The 15309-nt window shown below is 29.3% G+C and overlaps 1 protein-coding gene across 4 annotated transcripts in view; it reads left to right on the forward strand.

Moving 5' to 3' along the window:
• The first annotated feature begins 12819 nt into the window (after positions 1–12819).
• The window catches only part of LOC122712772 (peroxidasin-like), a 286627-nt gene continuing 284137 nt past the window's right edge, over positions 12820–15309 (forward strand). Inside the window, exon 1 of one of the 4 annotated variants that reach the window (XM_043932650.1) lies at positions 12820–12920. The gene's annotated coding sequence lies outside the window, so the exon portion shown is untranslated. Of the gene's footprint in view, positions 12921–13140; positions 13222–13517; positions 14956–15309 lie in introns of those variants that run through there. The other 3 variants (XM_043932649.1, XM_043932652.1, XM_043932648.1) reach the window with 3 other exon arrangements.

Below are 15309 nucleotides of genomic sequence, written 5' to 3' on the forward strand. Positions count from 1 at the left end.
TTAATTAAACATTATTAATTTCATTCGAAAAGAAGATTTTTACAATTTATTTTAATTTTCAATCATTCTTATAAATAAAGAAACATAGCAATACTAGTTAATATATATTTCCTTAATATAACTAACTAAAATAAGAATTGTATAGATGTATATACACATTTCATATATCGATTCTTTTTTTGAAAATAATACTCTTTAAACATTTTTCTTTTTTTTCTTAAATTGGAGAATACAAATGCACAAAATAATAAAGAATTATAGATATAAGATTTGGTTGTGTGTCTCGTTTAATGTCTCACTTTTGTTATATCATTTACAAAGCGGTTGATGTGCTTGAGATTGATATGAAAGTTTGGTCTGTATGTTGGGCGTACGCTCAAGCGAACTTTTAGTGGTATTCTATATACATATATATATATATACATAAATATATATCGTGACATTTATTTGCAATCGAAGCTCTATTTGCATGACGTATTGAACGTAAAATTGCGCGAACGTGAAATCGTTAAAATTTCTTTGTGCCACAGTAGAGTTTACACTGGCCAGTTAAAGGAAATGACGAGACGTAACAAGCGAACACGCGTACATTAAAGGCACCATTAGGATCGCGAAAACGAATTACCGCTTTTTAAGAAAAAAAAATTATATACACATGTATTATTGTGCACATGTATTTGAAATTTATGAGACTATGCTATCCTCGTGCGTCTTTCTTCGTGAAAACATTTTCTTCTAACTGAACAAGTATCGTTCCCTTGTCTATAAAAGAAACAGACAATTATGGACTTCCGGTTCTTTTTCACAATGACTTCATCCCTAGTTATGATAGTAGTCATAAATTATCGTCGCTGTATGGCAAAATCGATGGCCAAATTATTGCGTATATGTTTATTAACAAGCGAATTTCTACATTTTTAAAATGATTACTTTCATATCCTCGAGATATCTTAATTCCACTCCCAGAACGTCTATGCAACATGTTTCGTACATACATACATACATACATACATACAGACATACATACATATATACATAGGTACATCATACATACATATATACATACATACGTACACACATATATATACACACATATATACACGCATACATACGTACACGCATACATACGTACACGCATACATACGTATACACATACATACGCAAACACAATTACATTCAAATACGTGCACATATAAAACATTTCATATTATGTAAACACACACTGATATGTATGCATATTATGCATTCATAACACATGCTCCCCGATTCGTGTATATAAATATACATATTCCGTTCCTTGTGTTTCATCTTCGTACGTTGTATATATATAAATTTTTATCAATCAGTCGGCAAAACACATTTGAACGGCGAAACACTCGTTCGATCACTGCGCTGTTGTGTCTCGGAAAACTTAGAAAAGTTGGAAAAGTCGAAGAATTTGAATCATATATGAATTTCAATGAAGAATATACTTTAGCTCATCGTATATTTAATATTACAAGTAATTTCTTGACTTGACACACCGAATGGGAAATATGTATCTCAGTATATCTCTGTGAGGTTGTTCAGGAAACAACAGTACGAAGATGAAGCGGTACATATGTTATTGGCAATAACGCATGTACGATGCATCCGTAAATATAATTATTATTGGAATAATCGAGCGGAGTAGCATGGGTCAATAGTTTCTTTTTTCGTGGTGTAATTAAAGGAAAAAGAAAAAAAAGAAAAATTGTTTGTGAAATTCGTGCGAGCAGTTTCGTAATAAAATCTAGATTCTTAAGTATAGGTGTACAATCAATGAACTCATTGTCAGTGGATATCAATGATTTGTACAGCCGCGCCTGACTGACATTGAGTGATGGTTGTTTTGACGACGTTAACCGTTATGTTCTTTGTCGAAAAAAACATAAAAAAAGAAAAATAATTTCATTTCTCTCGCGTTTGTTAAGTTTTCTTTCCTTTTAAGAATTTGCGAAGCGTATATTGTAAGCAGCCACGTGGCCTGTATATTTTTGCTACAAATATCGTTAGTAGTACCGTTTTTAAAAATTAAACGTTCTTACGTTTTTCCTTATTATTATTACAACAACGATTATTATTATCTCTTCTTTTTAATTCATTCGACGTTCTAAAAAATTTAAAAAGAAGAAAAAAAAAGTGCTAATGAAATATTGACATAATAAGATCAATCGAAAGCGGATTATATTTAATAGTTTATATCAAATCGATGCTAATTTTTTAATAGCTGTTAAATAAAACGAAGACCTTCATAGATGCAAAAGTAATGGGAATTTTTGTAAAAAAAAAAAAGCATTGGTATAGAACAAATATTTTTTATCCAATTAATATTAATATTAAATAAAATATATGCATATTCAATAAAACTGTTCTACGAATTTTCAAATCAAAGTTTTAATTCCTTTATTTTATGTTTTGTAAAAATATTCGATCGAAACGATATTAATTTACAAAATCATAAAATATGGATGATAATTAATATATAAGAACTTTATAAAAGATAAAAAAAAATATATATATTTTTTTGAGTTTGGATTTTTGTTATTTGACAAAATTCTCCTCACTCTTGCATCGATATTATAATATGATTTTCAAAAAGAAAATATATTGTTTTTCTTTGATCGAAGATGAATGTCCTTTTGATAAATACTTATGCAAAAGAAAAAAAAAAAAACGAGTATTTAAAAGTTTAAACGAAGATGTAAAAAAAAAAATTCAATGTTTATTGAATCAATTAAAATAAGAAATTTTCTTTTTAGGTAACGAGTGTAACTTTTGTATTTGCGATATGCTTAAAGGATTTTTAACTTTTCATAATGATTTTATAATGAACTCTCGATTCGAAGACTGCTTAAAATTCTTTTTGCGTTCCTTCTTCCATTCTCAAGAATTATTGTTGTTAATATGATATTTTATTTTATATTATCCAATCGATATTAACGAGTAATGCAACACAAATGATCGGCCTGTATCGTGTTAAATATATTTTTTTCACTTAATTTAAAATAAAACATTAAGCGGTATTCCTGATTAAAAAATAATAGGATTTACGAACGTAAATATACCTAATTTTCAAATGTATTTGTGGCAAAAATAGTAGAATTTCTTATTAGATTTTCTTAAGTTCTCCTTTGCTTTCGAACAATTCCAATGCCGCTCTGAACGTGGTATCCTTTACTCTTCTATATTTTTTTTCTTTTTCTCATTTATGGAATATTTTCTAATGAAAGAAACAAATGATCTTACAAACAGAATATTGCACGAGATTGTACAATGTATACAATCTCTTTATATGGGATGTATAATCAAATGAGTATTAAACAGTTATTGTTGCTATAAATTATGCATTTAAATTACACGAACGAATCGTTCATATCATGCGACTAATCGCCACGGTTTATAATGATTATTATAATTTTGTTGTAACTATTATTTTTGATTATTATTCAATCACTGGTTACGAGTATATAAATCTTCTGTACCGTTTATTACATATATATAACGTCACTTAATTCACGAGTATTGTAATACTTTTTGACAAAGGCTTTAACGAGAAAGAGCGTTGTTCGTATCGAGAACGGCATCGAGAATGATGATTTTCTTCTCTTCTTTTTATTTTTATTAATTTTCTTTAAAATTCCAATGCCTTTAATGAATATTGGTCGATGACTTTCCATGTGAACGACGTTCTTTGGATATAAAAACTTATAAATACGACTTTACCCCTGTCCACTGTATCTGCCTCTGTATCTTTATCCAATTAATGAACCAAACACCGGTCGAATCGGTTGATCGATTGGTTTGCTTCATTCGGTCGTTAATCTATAATCTTAAGATGATTTCACGTGTCTTAAAAGGAACGAGAAACAAAGTACACCGCCACATATGTACGTACTATTTTGCCGATTTAAGTGAACGATATTTCGATATTTCTAGTATATTTTTCTCTTTTCCTTCTATCTCTGTCCTTTTCTCCTTGATACACCGCGAATTTTTCATTAAGTTACGTTCAATTATCATTTAGGAGAATGCTACGAAACAGAAAATAAAGAATTTTAATAAAAAAAGAAGAAAAGAAAAGGAATGATTCCGATGCGAGTTACTTTTCTTTATTTCCTATTTCAAATTATTTATTTTCTTTTCTCTTTGCGATCTAAATTTTCTTCTATTAGACGGAAAAAATATTTTTTTTATTGTACATATTCTTTAATCTCAATTTCCATAATTATTTTGATAATTGTTAATAATTGCAAATGGGATACCGCAATTGGATTCAAATATTTTTGAATGGAAAAATTAAAAAATTAAAAAGAAGATTAAAAAAATTCATTAGAAAAATTTATAAATTTAAAATTTATAATGATCTTGTTAAAGATAGCTTTGTCTTTCTCATACTTGCTCCGTTTTCATTTTTCTTCATCTAATGCAAATTTAAAGTGCTTAATAACTTAATATATAAGCTTTAATTAACACTTTTATATATCAATTTTTGTGTTTTGACTTTTAGAAATGATCATATATATGATTAATATGTAATTAATATTGTTATTCTCCGCGTATTTGAAAAATGTTAATCTTTTTAAATAAGTTATTGTTAGAACTAAATATTAGAAAGAAGTCAAAAAATTTTTTATTTATTTCCTTTCATTCCAAGTAGGATACGTATGTGTATCTTGTAAAGTTTGAAAAAATGAGTTTTTCACGAGTGGCAATGATATGCATACATACATAGTCGGTTCAAAGTTTAATGTTAGAACTTTCCATCTTCACGATGGGTGAATAGAATTCAAATTTCGGAAATCACATCAAAACATCCCCTATTTCTACTTTCTTCGAGTTTCTTTTGGAAGTGGATTGGAACTGTATTGAAATTATGATCGATGAAACTTTAGGAATTTAGAACATATTTTTTATTATTTGAAAGAGTCTTTGAAATAAAACGTTTTTCGAATAATAAAAGTTTGTTTTATATATATATTTTTTCTCTTTATTGCAAAATAATGAAATTCATTCTTTCTTTAAGTCTAATGAATAAATAAAATGACGATTAATTATTTAATTTTAAAAAAGAAGAGTAAATAATTATGTTTTTTGCAATAAAAGGAAAAATAAAGAATGATATTCACAACTATTTTTTAAAGAAAAAAATAAAATTGTAATTCCCTCGAGTTAGTTGTGTAGACATTCATACTTTAAAAAATTAAATTAAATTGAAAGAAAGGAATTATTGTTTCATTTAATTACGCACAATGGGAGAACTATCTTGAACATTTTACACTGAGAGGATAAGAAAAGTATTGGTTTTGAGTGAAAGCATTCACTCGAGGATCATTGGCGGATACGAAGTAGTAAAGAGAGGAAAAAGTCGGCCAGTAGAGAAAGTTGGTAATGATCATACCATCCTAAGAGATTGTTACCACGAGTGGAATTCATGTACGAAAGTGTTCATCTTCCCGTTCTATTGCTAATGAGATCTTGCATTTTTCTCATCTCGAATTGCTCCTTAAAACCAACGATCTTTGCATTTTAAAATTATTATAATGTTATTGTTCTCATCAGAATTATTGATTATTCGTTAAATCTTATCGATTGTATAGTAAATAATAATAGCAGTAAAATTTTCTTTTCACGATGAGAATATTATTAGATTGTATTTAATAATTTTTAGATTAAGAAATCCAAATAAATAATATAATAAGAAATTCAGAAAAGCATTGTGACAGAAGAAGAATTCGCTCATTCTGTCTTTATCGTTCATTATCAGTATATTCTTGTTAATAATTTCTTGTTAGTTTCAACGTATCCTCTTTTCTTTTTTTATTATATATCGAACTAGTGTGATTTCTTCTGCCAATTAGAAAAATCCGTAGTGACAAATAAAAATAAAATAACGTTCCAATATGCAAACTTTTGAGTTTCGTACAATAATTCTGTGACATTTATAGCAGCATGAATCGTAGATATTTTTCTTGAACTTTGCAATGATGTTCTTAGAAAGATTTTAAGGAAAGGGATTTGCCGTGTTTGAGTACAAGTATTTACAGATTGTACATAGACTTTTGAACTTATTTTCTAATGATAAATATCTAATAATAAATAATTATATTTTTAATTCGCTTTGTAAAAGTTCTGTGGATCGATCAAAGTATTTTTGCAAGGATTCGTAGTTTAAAAATACTTCCCATTATTGAAATACACTTTCCGGTATATTTTTCACATAATTTTAACCTTTGTACGCAAGTTTTATACTTGAGAATACGATCAATGTTGTGCGTTATACCCTCAAACACGTTCAATATCGAATATCTCAAAATATTTCACATTAATTAACTCGATGAAAATGCATTTGCACATATTCGACCAGGAAATCAAACGCTTTCTCAATTAAACATCAATTATCTATAAAATTTCAACCAAACCATTAACTTAATTACTCGAATTTTCGGATAAATCGTCCCAGTCCTTGATTCCTCGATTCCTCAAGTTTATCGTTACGAAAAAAAAACGACAAATAAAAAGACTGGTCCCTGAAGAAAAGATAAGAAAAAAAAAAAGAAACTCGATCACTCGAATCAATCATCTCGTGTCCCATTCTCTCTTTCACGTCAAATGACATCGATATCATTGGACTAAGTTTCCAAGGGAATCGATTCGACGTTTAATGGTCCAGCGTTCGAATCTCATCACACGAAAACCAGCCTGAACTTACTCCTTATTGCTTCCGCAGCGATGGTCAAATCCGTGGCGGGAAACTCGGTAAATTGTCAGACTTGCTGGCTACGTGGCGAATGAATTTGTAACAGCACCGTTAGGCCACTGTTAGGGACGAGTTTCGATGCAATCAATCGGTCGAGTTGCATCCGTGGTAAGGGAACATGTAGCTTTTGGCGTAGAGATGCACGCGCGTGGTTACATTATTGACCAGCTAGAAATAATTTATTCGGAATTTAATTGTTTCTTCGTTGAGTTTATTACGTTGTAAATAATTACGATGCAAATTGGGCAGACTTTTTAAGAAAAATTTTACAAAAGTTAAGATACTAGTTGAGATTCATCTTATATAAGAAATACCTTCTTTATTCGGCAATTTCTCGTTTCTTTCGTTTCGATAAAATGATTTTTCACCATACATTCTATTTTCTTCTTATACCATTTGCTGTAGAATAAAATAATAATAATACGTGATATTTGGAGAAAGAAATCTCAATCGATATTTTTGTATATCAACTTTTATATTTGTTTCTATCTCACGAATTTTAATATGTACTCTGTACATATTAAAAATCCATATAACTTCGATTTTATTTCGATTTGATACTTTTGTGACCATCGTACGTGGATATTTTCAAAGTTAGATCTTCAAATGAATGCACAGTTTGTTCTTTCTTAATGTGAAACTTAATAAAATACAAAAACTTAAATGCGAATAATTTAAAAACAAAATTAATTAATCTTATATTACATCCAATATCCAATTCTCTTTAATCATTACTTAATTCAAAGAAAAAATAAAAATATAGAATGATACTTTGACTCAATACTTTACCAAATATTTAAAGTACACGTAAAAAATTTATTCGTTTATTAAATCCAAATATCCAAGTAGCCAAGGGTGCATTATAAACGACAGTGAGTGAGCATTCTGATCGCTGTGCATTTAGCCTTGCCAGAATTCACAGGAATCTCGGTACATTGATCTCTCTGTTTATGACGTCGTGTTATGGACGTGGCCGGATGAGGGACCATACATGTCGGCGACAAACGTTGCTGATTTTCTCGTGACCTAAACACGATACGATTCTCACTTATCGCCCGATTTCCATTTCTCGGCTATTCGTACGATTCGTCGATAACGTATCATTATGAACGGCCAGGTCAATTAGTTTAATGACGAAGGAACAAGAGGCTTTCGCCTCTATGCTCTCTGCGTCCCGCTAATTAACTGTGATTAATCCTTAATCACGGTCCTGCCTCAATTTCTGCGTTTGTCTTCGCCTTTGAAAGGCTATCTATTAGAGAAATTTCAACGAATTATCATTGATGATCCATTGATTCGATTATAATAACGATTGTAAAGAAAAAAAGATAACCATAGATTCACAGGAATGATTTAAATTTAAATATGTGGATTTAAAATATTGAGAAACAGCAATGGAATGTAAAATGATTGTTCTTATCGATGACACATTTGTATTGAATGTGTATGGATAAATTTGAATACTTGTTTCAAGATATTGATCAGTCCAAAAACGGATATAAAAATCTGAAAATATATAATGTATAATTATTTTAATACTTTTATCTAATTTATCGGTGAAAATGATCGAAATGAATCGATGGAAATTATTATATATAATCAATAAAAACAATGATGATTCAATTGAAGATTCAAAAGTATTATAGATCCAGTGTGATAAACTTTAATTCAATTGTAAACTTGTAATGATTGCGTCGATTTGAAGGAGAATATATATAATGTACAATTAAAAAAAAAATATAATGAAAAATTACGATTCGGTTAGAGGAATCGACTCGTAATCTTTCTCTTCTCGAATTCGTCTCTCTCATTTCATTGAAACGGAGGATTGAGAAACGGTGGTGTACACGTGTGTGCACGCCAGCGCACATAGGTGGATGCGAAACGTACAGTGGCTAGGGAAATATCAACAGGTGTAGTCAGTTGGTTGTTTCGCTTAATCGGTTTCTATTCTGTGACGGAGACTTCTAAGCTCCACTCTATAATTCGTGATATCTCTCGAGGGAATACACTCGACGCTATTCCAGTGTCTTGACACACGGATATAATTATCTGATCGATTTTCGAAACGAAACCTCGATCGAAACGCCGATTCTAAAAATAGACAAATAAAATTTTTATCATCATCACAACCTCTCCATTATAATTTCGTATTTTATTCCCTGAACGAGGATCTTTCACATTTTTTCACAATGATCCAAACTTCATTTTATATTCGTGTCTGACATTGCATAATTATCTCGCGCAACCGAGTATATATCATCTGAGATCGACACCTGACATCCTGTATATTATAGGACAGACGTGTCTCGGAAGCGGTGGACAACTCGGTTTATCGTATCGTATTGTCCTTCTCTGGATACGTTCCCCTTCCATCTTGCTACCCTTTCCTATATTCCACGTCCGATATAATCGAGTCGACCGTCAATCACCACACGAATTATATAGATAGAGATAGAGATATCATGGCGTGAAAGCATGAAAGTGTTCATAATCAGTTGGAGGAAAGGGAATGGAGGCGAAAAGAAGAAGATAGGGGGGTAACAGAATGCGTGGAAAAAGGTTGGCAAATGGGGGGTAAGTTGTTTGGCATTCATTTGGCCGAGCTCATTCCAAGATTGAATCCCGCAAAACTGGCTGCGCCACCCTGTTATAATTAATTTATAATACCTCTAATTACGCGGCCATGTCGGATGTGGCTGTCCCGACATTTAATTTGTTCGCTAATTAAACAGGCTTGCGCGGCCTGCAAGAGTGGTTGTCTTGTTCCTCCGCTTTTCATCCGTTTTCTGGTTTTCCACCTTGCATTCGAGTATACGCTCAGAAATTGATGAATACTCGTCACTGATCGTTATTTTAACAGTTGCACACGATCTTATCTTATTTGTTATTTTCTTTTCGAAAATTTTTATTCCTTTCTATCTCTCTTCTCGTTGAGGAGAAAATTGAGATCTTCTTTATAAATCGATCTTTCTTTCTTTTTGTATTAATACAAACTGTTTCGTTTAATTTACCTTTCTATTCGATGATCCTCTTTGACGCTCGAGTTTAATTTCCTATGGGAGTTCGTGGCCACTTTGCAAGTCCTGTTGGTTTATCCCCTCTTCTGGGGAAGTGTGAGTGTTTCATTTTTTTCTTAAATATATAACAATACTTTGGATCGTTTGTTTGTCGTGACTAAAAGAAAAAAAGACTTTATTTGTGAATAAATTATGGAAATTTATCTAATTGGAATCGAAGAGTAAAAGATTCTTATTTATGATTCGTGTTACGGGATATAAAATATATAAGACAACAACAAATGAGGAGATTATTTTTCTCACGTATTCTGATTTCTTCTGAATTGAATGAGAAATGAGAAACTCTTGTAAATTTATGATACCAAGTTTTGTTATTTATTATTGAAGTTTGACGTATGATAGATTTTGATAGATTTTGAGATGCGATACCATTGGATGTCAGAATGAATACAAATTCGATAAATTAGACTTTTAACAAAATCGAATAATTATTTCATTTGTTCGTGAGATGAAAAATTACAGTAATATCGAGTGATTTGATCATTTCAAAAAAAGTTGAATACCGTGAGAAATAGAATACTTTACATTTGACCTGGCTACTCCTTCGTCCTTTTCATCATCTCCATAAATTTTAACTCGTCGCGTATCTATGTTAATTGTACGTCTGTATTCGTAGAATATTCAACGTATTCATTGTAATTTCATCACAAACTTTTCGTGTGTAATTCTCAACTTTTAATTGGATTACGTATCTGTAATTAGATTGCAAGTCGTTAGTATTTATCGTTATATTAATTATTATTTGATAATTACTTTACAAAAGGAAAAGTAAAATTATGATTATAAAAAAAAAGTGATTTATTTATTTAATTATGCTATACGCAATAGCTTTAACGCTCGTAATTAAGAGTAAAAGGCAAGTTTAGAAAAAATAGATAGCTCTTGTTTTATTTTATTTTGCACGTTCAATTGTTTGAAAAATACAAATATATAATTCAATAAGATATTGATTTTTTTTTATCTTTTTTTTTTCAATTGTAAATTTTTAACATACATTCTTCAACAAAAATATTTGAATATTTTATACTATATATATATTTGATTTGATTTCACTATTTATATTTCATATTATTTGTATTTAATGTTTCAACAAGCATGGTATTGTTTAATTATTAAACGCATAATAATGTTAGCCTCGATATTCATTATATTTTCTCGTACGAAAATCATTGATGTTTTAAGAAGTTTTAAAGAAAATTTTTTTTTATTATAATATTTTAATTCTTGAAATATATTACTTTTTACTTTTCTTTTTTAAAATCCTCCACTTTGTACGAAGTGGCTCATAGATAATGGAATTATTCACAGGTTTTACAGTTAAACAAAGAGCAATATAGTTCTTCAGAATTTCTTCTTTACTCTGGATCTCGAGCTAGTTTTCTTTGAAAAGAATTTCTTAAAAAATTTCGTCCGTATTTTCCTCTCTCTGATCTTGGCACTACTACATTTTATCCCGTTTAAATTATCAATAAAGAATTGTCGACATTTCTTCGTTTATTTCTTTTTTTTTATTATACATAAAAAAACTAAATTTATGCATATTTTAATTTATCGAGAAATATACTTGTATTTTTATGTATATTACAATTTCTTTCAAGTTGTAAAAATATTTTTAAAAAATTATTATTCTCATAAATATTTTCAATATTTTCAATATATTGGACTGAAATTTTTTGTTTTGTTATTTTACTTTTGAGAACATTAATTATATAAATATATTATAAATATAATTTATTTTTTTATTTATTTTTATTTATTTAGATTTGCGAATTTTATTTCTATTTTTTATAAAATTAATATCATATCGAACAGATTAATTAAATAAAATATACCAGTTAGTTAATCGATAGGATCAATGTGATCATTTTAAAATTATTAAAATAACAAAACAAATTTTTTAATAATTTCATATTTTTTATTCTTTATCTGTCGTGTAAATTCATTAATTTTGAATTAACTTTTTCTTAAATAAACGTATTACTTCTTACATCGAATCGATAAAATGTTATTATCGTTTCTATCATTATTATCTTCTGTTTGTACACTTCGAAGATATTTGAAGTATTGAAAGTTTTTCGCTTACTTTAGTTGTTTACTCACTATCGACTTCATCTTTTTCTCTTTATATAGTTTCCTCATTTTGCCTTGTTCATTATTACTTTTAATTTAGACACATTGAGAGCTAGTTTCGAACGAATTTTCATTTGTCTTCAATTCATAAATTGAAATAATATTTTGTAAATATTTTGCTTTGAAAGTTATAATATTTAATATTAAAATATAATGTAAGAAATTGTAATATTCTATTAGAAATTATATATAATTTTTTGTAAAATTTATATATTTTTTTAAAAACTGCAAAATGCATACCGTAATATTTATTTTGGATTCGAATTATAATGATATATTAGTTGAGTGAATATTAATAACAAATAAATAAATAGAACGTTAATCAATAAATTAATGTAGTATATAGACGCAAAGAATAATATGCAAATAAAATATTGCACTTTGAGTTTCAATAGATTATATTGCAGTCTCATTGTTTATAGAAATATTTATGAAATATTATATTAAATACATATATTCGAATATTTTGTATTTAAATCCATTTCTGTATCTCATCATTTGTAAAATATGTATCTATACAAAATATATGTTTTAATAAAATTCATATTATTATATAGAATAATCTATATTATATAATAATATAATATTATATGAACAAATTCATTTCTTGTGTATATATTTCTATACTATATATGAAATATGAAATACGTTTTATATAATAATATAAAAATTAAAAATTATAAAACAATATAATATAATACAATATAATATAATATAATTTAAAATTAAAAGACAATAATTAGTATCAATTTTAGTTTCAAATTCTACCCACGTGGCGTTCCAATCAGTCTGTTCTTCGAAGTGAAGTGTTTCGTGCGTAAAATCATTCCATCATTTTTCCGTATTTTTATTGTAAAATATTTAGTTTTCGTGTTTATTTTGCTCCAAAAGAATAACAAGACGATCGATCAATGTTCTGCTTCATATCATAGGTAAATTATCTCTCTTTTAATTTATTTATCTTTTAATTTCGTGTCTCGCATTTCCCTGGAAATAAGACGCAATAAATTTCCATATACTTTACAATTTGGCGCTTCGATACCAAGATTAGTTTCAAATTCCGCCACCGTGGCGTCCGAATCAGTTCCTCTTTTGAAGCACAGTGACAGGTTTCGTGCGTAAAATCGCTCCTTCGTATTTTTATATTTCTGTTAGAAAGTTTATATTTTTCGTGCATATTTCGCTCCAAAAGAATAACAAGACGATCGATCAACGTTCTGCTTCATATCATAGGTAAATTATCTATTTATCTTTTAATTTCGTGTCTCGCATTTCCCTGGAAATAAGACGCAATAAATTTCGATATATTTTACAATTTGGCGCTTCGATACCAAGATTAGTTTCAAATTCCGCCACCGTGGCGTCCGAATCAGTTCCTCTTTTGAAGCACAGTGACAGGTTTCGTGCGTAAAATCGCTCCTTCGTATTTTTATATTTCTGTTAGAAAGTTTATATTTTTCGTGCATATTTTGCTCCAAAAGAATAACAAGACGATCGATCAACGTTCTGCTTCATATCATAGGTAAATTATCTATTTATCTTTTAATTTCGTGTCTCGCATTTCCCTGGAAATAAGACGCAATAAATTTCGATATATTTTACAATTTGGCGCTTCGATACCAAGATTAGTTTCAAATTCCGCCACCGTGGCGTTCGAGTCAGTTTCTTTTTTGAAGCACAGTGACAGGTTTCGTGCGTAAAATCGTTCCTTCGTATTTTTATATTTCTGTTAGAAAGTTTATATTTTTCGTGCATATTTTGCTCCAAAAGAATAACAAGACGATCGATCAACGTTCTGCTTCATATCATAGGTAAATTATCTATTTATCTCTTAATTTCGTGTCTCGCATTTCCCTGGAAATAAGACGCAATAAATTTCGATATATTTTACAATTTGGCGCTTCGATACCAAGATTAGTTTCAAATTCCGCCACCGTGGCGTTCGAGTCAGTTTCTTTTTTGAAGCACAGTGACAGGTTTCGTGCGTAAAATCGTTCCTTCGTATTTTTATATTTCTGTTAGAAAGTTTATATTTTTCGTGCATATTTTGCTCCAAAAGAATAACAAGACGATCGATCAACGTTCTGCTTCATATCATAGGTAAATTATCTATTTATCTCTTAATTTCGTGTCTCGCATTTCCCTGGAAATAAGACGCAATAAATTTCGATATATTTTACAATTTGGCGCTTCGATACCAAGATTAGTTTCAAATTCCGCCACCGTGGCGTTCGAGTCAGTTTCTTTTTTGAAGCACAGTGACAGGTTTCGTGCGTAAAATCGTTCCTTCGTATTTTTATATTTCTGTTAGAAAGTTTATATTTTTCGTGCATATTTTGCTCCAAAAGAATAACAAGACGATCGATCAACGTTCTGCTTCATATCATAGGTAAATTATCTATTTATCTCTTAATTTCGTGTCTCGCATTTCCCTGGAAATAAGACGCAATAAATTTCGATATATTTTACAATTTGGCGCTTCGATACCAAGATTAGTTTCAAATTCCGCCACCGTGGCGTTCGAGTCAGTTTCTTTTTTGAAGCACAGTGACAGGTTTCGTGCGTAAAATCGTTCCTTCGTATTTTTATATTTCTGTTAGAAAGTTTATATTTTTCGTGCATATTTTGCTCCAAAAGAATAACAAGACGATCGATCAACGTTCTGCTTCATATCATAGGTAAATTATCTATTTATCTCTTAATTTCGTGTCTCGCATTTCCCTGGAAATAAGACGCAATAAATTTCGATATATTTTACAATTTGGCGCTTCGATACCAAGATTAGTTTCAAATTCCGCCACCGTGGCGTTCGAGTCAGTTTCTTTTTTGAAGCACAGTGACAGGTTTCGTGCGTAAAATCGTTCCTTCGTATTTTTATATTTCTGTTAGAAAGTTTATATTTTTCGTGCATATTTTGCTCCAAAAGAATAACAAGACGATCGATCAACGTTCTGCTTCATATCATAGGTAAATTATCTATTTATCTCTTAATTTCGTGTCTCGCATTTCCCTGGAAATAAGACGCAATAAATTTCGATATATTTTACAATTTGGCGCTTCGATACCAAGATTAGTTTCAAATTCCGCCACCGTGGCGTTCAAATCAGTCTATTCTTTGAAATGAAGTATCATGTTTCGCGCGTAAAATAATTTTTATTTTCATATTTTTTATTATTATAAAATATTTAGTTTTTGTTTTATTTTATTCAGTCAGTGGATAAATAAAACAAGCAATCGATGTTCTCTTTCATATTTTAGATAAATTATTTATTTTTCAATTTTGTTCTTATATTTCTTTGAATATAAGAATGAACTTTCATA

This window comes from Apis laboriosa, unplaced genomic scaffold (genome assembly GCF_014066325.1).
Source record: "Apis laboriosa isolate Shangri-la unplaced genomic scaffold, ASM1406632v1 scaffold218_cov154, whole genome shotgun sequence".
In the NCBI taxonomy this organism is placed as follows: Eukaryota; Metazoa; Arthropoda; class Insecta; order Hymenoptera; family Apidae; genus Apis; species Apis laboriosa.